This window comes from Gymnoscopelus braueri (genome assembly GCF_963280865.1).
Source record: "Gymnoscopelus braueri genome assembly, chromosome: 14".
Taxonomy (NCBI): Eukaryota; Metazoa; Chordata; class Actinopteri; order Myctophiformes; family Myctophidae; genus Gymnoscopelus; species Gymnoscopelus braueri.
This window is the reverse complement of record NC_137619.1, coordinates 41,103,879-41,110,413: the sequence shown is the minus strand read 5'-3', so window position 1 is coordinate 41,110,413 and position 6,535 is coordinate 41,103,879. Positions and strand designations below refer to the sequence as shown.

At 39.5% G+C, this 6,535-nt stretch overlaps 1 long non-coding RNA gene across 1 annotated transcript; it reads right to left on the bottom strand.

Moving 5' to 3' along the window:
* Positions 1-694: 694 nt before the first annotated feature.
* On the bottom strand, positions 695-3,283 carry LOC308099936. The gene is made up of 6 exons (XR_013934400.1): positions 3,162-3,283; positions 2,586-2,636; positions 1,759-1,825; positions 1,566-1,613; positions 1,179-1,226; positions 695-982 (listed from the first exon to the last, which is right to left on the bottom strand). It is a non-coding gene; the product is annotated as an uncharacterized lncRNA (long non-coding RNA).
* Positions 3,284-6,535: the final 3,252 nt, after the last annotated feature.

Genomic DNA, 6,535 nt, shown 5'->3' with positions numbered 1-6,535 from the left:
ACCCATATTTTTTACAGCCCTTTGTCATAGATGCACACTCATTATTTCAATTGATAGAAGACATCTTGAAGTTTTAGTAGATGTTTAGATTTGACTTCCATCTCATTTTTCCTTGCCTAGAGGTCTAAAGTGGTTCATCTTACCCCGTTCTTCCCTACAGCAACTTACAATAGGCCTGGTCTACAAGATACATCACAACGTTAAGATACCCATGTACCTGTCAAAGTACTTCAAAAACGTAAATGAAGTCCACAATCACAACACCAGAGGTAGCTCCACTGATCACGTCCAAACCCGCTTGAAGTGGTCAGAGATGGCAGCGCTGACCAGGTTCCCCATTGTCTCTCTGAAAGTCTTCTGAACAGCTTCTGCAGTCAAAACAATGACAAATAACTCTCAGACTGACAGTAGACATTACAGAGGTTATCTAGTATATGTCAGTCACACGTGTACAACGTGAATAAGCAATCAACAAATAACTAGCACTGACAAAGTTATTTTTTACCATTGATGACAGATAGAAGGCAGTGCTTTTGAAAGCTCTCTCCTGCTGTCCATGCAAGTAGAAAGGACTCATCAGGCCATTGGTGAAAAGTCTGAAACAAAAAGAAAACGCGAAGCTAAATTGCAAAAAGAAAAACAGCACACTCTGCCAACCTGGAATGAAGACAATTATGTTGATATGAAACAGAAATAATACACTAACACAGTGGAAAGTGATAAATAATTCTTCCATTCTTACTTTTCTCCGACATGGGAAACTGAAATAAACAAACCATGTGACAGTCTGCCTGTGATTTAGAATTTGAGGCTATACTTTGGCTGGTGCAGATCTTAATAAACAACATTACTTGTTTTCAAGTTCAACATCATTATCTCTCCCCAATTAAATCTTTGCCAGAGTAAGATGACTTCCAAACTTTATCAAAATGTACCATATTGGAATACTGTGACTTTCTCCTGGGAGTTCTGATAAGATTTCCTGTTGGTGAAAGACAAGGTAATTAGGCTACATGTCATACTTGCAACATCACCATTGAGGATTACTGTTATAGTCAATTGAAAGGTGGAGTAGAGTCAAGACATTTTCTTGGCCCAGATTACGGCTTCACTGTTGGGGGAGAGAAAACCCCCATTGCAACCCATTTTGCTCACTGCTACAGTCAATTGAAAGTTACCTTGTGTAGTTCAGGATCTGACTTGGACCGGTGTGTAGCTTCAATATTCTGCTGGGTGTGAAAACACATTGAAATTACACCTTCTCACACCATCAAGTCATGTATGATATAGGCTGTGCTTTATCCAAACTTTCATTGTGGAGTCCAAGTTGTTTCTGTTCAGGAGTAAGGCCCCCACAGTAGATGTACTGTTGTTGAAATACGCAATATATTTTAATACCTTTTTATTTTAATCTTCCGGCTAAACGTTCTGTTACACTCATTTCTTCTAGAGGACCTAACATAGTAGTAGTAGTCCCAACGATAATGCAGGCGGGTAAACAAACAAACAAAAACTGTCAAAATGTAATTCCTGATATTTAAAATGTTAATCATTCATGTAGGTACCTTGTGCAGTTCTTCCTCTTTTACGGCTGACCCGAGTTTTGTTAAGATCTACCGCAGAAAAAGAAATGAAGGAATTTTAGAAAACTCTTAAGGTTTTGTTTGGACATTAACACAGATACTGGCTGTAATTTCCATCTACAATATATATATTTAACATTGGGCTTAAATCAATTAACATAGCATTTAAATGTACCTGGTGTTGAGGTGTGTAGAGGGGCTGTCAAAACTGTCTTAGCTATGGGCACTGGGCAGTGATTCACCTGGGGAAGATAATTAGGCCAGATGTACATTATTGTAATGAACGAATATGACAATACTCCCAAAATAAAAAGGACAAAATAACAAACAAATCTAACAGCACAGCTCCCACCAGCATGGAGTTATCTATAGCTTTAAGCCAGTCATCAGTCACCTGTATCAAAGCAGTAGAAGTAGAGTGACCAGCTCTATAGGCATGTTGAGAATATGTTGCAAGCTTGTTTGAAACAAAATACGTTTGAATTTGTGAATGCACCAACTTTTCCATGATGTCACTCAAAACAGGTAAAATACTTATAGGTCTAGGTATATCCTAGACCTATAGGAATAACCTTAGCCTCCTTCCACATCTTTGAGACATAAAACCACATCCAAACATCTATTAATAATAAGACAGATAGGAGATGCTATATTCTCAGCACTTTACCATCCAGATTATCTAGACCTTACTATCATAAGGAAGAGAGCAGAGTAACTGCTCCACAAATAGTTGCAAGGAGTTGCAGTCATTGTCGTGGAATAGCCAGATAGATAGATAAAATGTGACAAAAGTCAGCAGTTTGCCACTTCTAGACATCACCTAGAAGACAGCTGTAAATACATGTAAATAGGCTACTGATTGATTTAAACAATATATTCAACACATGGCCAACTCAAGGAAAGGTGAATAATGTTGTCTTACTAGTGGTGAGAAATAGCTGGATACATTGTTTTTAAGGCCAGTTACATGTAAAACTCACGAAACAATCAATTAATAATTACCTTTGGTGTTTGATCTGATAGCACCATTATTATTGTTCTTTGTCAGTTTTGCTGGTACAGGTCGTTAAAAAAAAGGAAAGAAAAAAGAATACATTAATCAAACATTTCACAAGGTTCTGTAAAGTTTTAACTCCAGATTAAACATTACACATATAAACGATTATTTTATTGTTAAAGTATAAAAAAATGTATTTAAACTCAAGTGATTGTACTTCGTTACGGTCCACCGTCCACCACTGATTAAATAATGCTATTTTAGCTGGATCGTTCAACATACGACGGTCTAACTTCTTTTTGGTGTCCAAACATGCGCAACAAATATTGCATTGTTTGAACGAAAATGGCCAATCTACAACGCCGTGTAGCATAGCGACCCGTATGACCCAAACTAAATGTTTGTGCCCGAAGGAAATTTTTACCATTAAAATAAAACACAAAAACATTGAACGCCAGCACTTTGTGTTTGGGCAGAAGCTAGCTGGTAGCTAGTTGGCTAATGCTAACTTGTACATGACCAACTAACTACGTCAACACAAATAAACATCTCCTTCAAATAAGGTATCCTTTAGCACTCACCTATGCAGTATACTGAGTTCAGAATGAATGTTTTTTGCAATATGTTCTTTATAGTCTCTTCTGTTCAGTTTTCCGCTTGCCTTTAGAACGCGTTGCTGACTTCCGTGTTGTTATGAAATCCCTCCAGGGTTGGCAAGTCTTGTAAGACCGCTAAGCAAACAGACCTCCTAAACCAATCTGCGGTTTACTGTCGTATGTGAAACCAATGTTGCCAAGTCTCGTGAAAGAAACAAGCAAAACGACCTCCAAACCCAATCTGCGGTTTACTGTAGAAAGTCTAGTGATGCGAGGTTAGCAGTTTACTGCTTGGCTTTTTTTTTTTGGCCGTTATTTGTTATATTTATACATATTTTTGCAAAGTTGCAAACTGCATTATTTCGCTGTAATAGTATTTCTAAACATATTAGCAAAATAAACGTTTTCAAACAATGACAAAAAAATAAAATAAATGTAATGGTTTAAATATGGTCTAAATCTAAACGTTGATATATAGTTTTGATTTAAACGTCTAGATCAAGGCTAAATCTAAACTATACTGTATATTGACCAATAGTGATAATAGTGAGATATAATAATTTCTGAACCTAATGTTAACACCCTAAAATAAAGATGTTCAAACAACATGAATAAAAAATAAAAGTTTAGAAATGGTCTACATTTGAACGTTGATATATAGTTTTGATATAAACGTCTAGATCAAGGCTAAATCTAAACTATACTGTATATTGATCAATGGCTATTCAAATTGTTTTTGTCCAATATTTGGAGATCAGTTATGCAACTTACAGTTGTTTTTTAATCAATATTTATGGAATAATTGTTTAAATTCAATCGGCTAGATTTGGTCTAGATTATAGACCGAATCTAGACCATCTAATTTAGGTCTACAAAAAAAACGGACGTCTAAAAACCGACTATGGCTCACTGGGGTACTTAAGTTTGGGGGGTAGTATTCAGGTTCCTCCTGTTTCATTGAAACGGGTCTGGCTGGGTCTGGAGAGTTCATCTGCACCTGCTGTCTGGACTCCACAGAGTCTGGAATGAAACAATTAAAATCCCAGAGGAGTTTAGGATTAATTAAGAAGAGAAACACCTCTTCTTAGACTCAATTTCAACAATAACAGACACTTTGTAAAGAGCAACATATTTGGCCTATCAAAACGCAAATGCAGTCCTGGTGTGTGTTCATTTGGGACCCTGTGTGAGTTAATTTAATAGCACATTTTATTATTTTCTTAGCTAATTAACCGTTAATGAATTTTGGTTTAAACAATTCAAAATGGTCATCTTTAAGATCCTGATATCATTTGAAGTCTGCATCGCCTATTGTTATTCACAATATCAGTATTATTACTATTATATTAAAACATTGTGTAGTTTGTACCCTGTTTTTCTCCCCAATGTATTCGTTTATGCCAATTGATTCCTCTCCACACACGTCTGTGTTGTCACTGATGTTGTATCCTACTGACTCACCTGCCAGTGAGGAGCCCCCAACGGGAGGACATAGAGCTTTTGTCCTACTCCTCCCATGTCGAAAATCATTTGCTTCTAAAGGAGTGTCAAACTACTCTGGCAGGGTGCGGTTGTAAGAAAGAAAAAAAATAAGAAAGAAAGAAAAAAACTAAGAAAGAAAGAAAAAAACTAAGAAAGAAAGAAAGGCCCTGCACACCAGTGCTGCACTTAAAGGACGACTTCACCCACTTTCAACCTATCTTCGTAAAATTGGTCCTCATTATACGAAGGCACCATTTTTATCTACTCACTCTGTGTCTCAGAGGAGGGCTGTGGACAGTTCAGAAACCTACCTGCCTACCAGTGACATCCTCGATGGGAAATCCAAGCTAATAGAAACGGCAGGGTTCTATTCAAGGAAAGTTAGCACATTATAATGGAAGCCAAATTTCCATTATAACATGCTTCTTTTTTTTTATATGTTATTAAAAAAAACTGCCTAAACGATGATGTCACTGGTAGGCGGTTTTCTGAGGTGTCCACAGCCCTCCTATGAGACACAGACCGAGTGTATTTTTTTTTAATCATCAGTAATATGAATAAAGGTTGAAAATGGGTGATGTCCTCCTTTAAGACTGTAAGGGAGAGACAATCACGGACTAAAAGACAAAGTGAAGACATTCACTGCCTTCTCTATAAGCACCGACATGACAAATGGGAATATTCGTGTGCTGATGCATCACTGATTGATTGATTGTGCTTATAAGGACTAAGGAGCGCTGTCTGTTTTAAATCATGGACCAACAAAGACACATGGAACATGTTGTTCATCTTACCTGTGTTTCATTGCATTGGTTGAGCTGCTAACAAACGTCCTCCTACTGTTTAACGACGACACTGTTTTGTTTTGAGGGACTATTTCTGTTTAATACTGAACCGTGTGTTTTCAGTCAGTGTTGCCAGATTTTGTGGGAGAAATAAGCAAACAGGTCTAGGAAAACAAGCACAAAAGAAGCAATTAGGGCACTTATTAACTATAGGCCATACATACTGTATAGTGTATATGTTACAGGGTGAATGGAGAACCAGGGTGATTGAAGAAGGCTCGCTCGTTTTTACCACCCACCCAGCAATTCTGTAGAAGCAACACTAGAGGGAGCCACAAGCCAGGCTTGTGCACAAGCATATATGGCCTCGACCACACACACACACAGTCACACACACACACACAGTCACACACACACACGCGTGCGCGCACGCACACGCGCACGCGCTCATGCTTTCAATGGACTGTTAAGATACTTTTATTGTGTTCTGCTGGCTTTTGTTTTAGTTTCTCCCTGACACACACACACACACACACACACACACACACACACACACACACACACACACACACACACACACACACACACACACACACACACACACACACACACACACACACACAGTGACCCATGAAAATAACTATTCTGTCCCTATCGGTTTACAACTCGAACGGCGCTGTGTCGACTAGTAGAGCATCGGCCGGTCAGCGCGGGCACTCGCGCCTCCTCGGCCTCAAGCTCTACTGAGTCGGCACGCCTCCGTCATGGACAAGCGTGTGCGTGTGAACGTGTGTTCAGCGTTCCCCTAGCGTAGCTTCCTGGTTGCTATGTGGGGGGGAACAACAAAAGACAGGTCCTGGTCGCATCAAAGCCCCGCCTCTTGGCGCCGCGTTCTCCTTCTCCTCGGAGGAGGAGGAGAAGGAGAAGGAGGAGGAGGAGCTCCTCCTCCTCGCGAGCCTCGCGTAATAAACCCCCGCCTCGCAGCGCCGCGTCCTCCTTCTCATCCTCCTCCTCGCGAGCCTCGCTAATAAACCCTGTCTCGAAAAGCCCCGCATCGCACCGAAGCCCCGTGCCTAAAAACGAGCGCTCTGT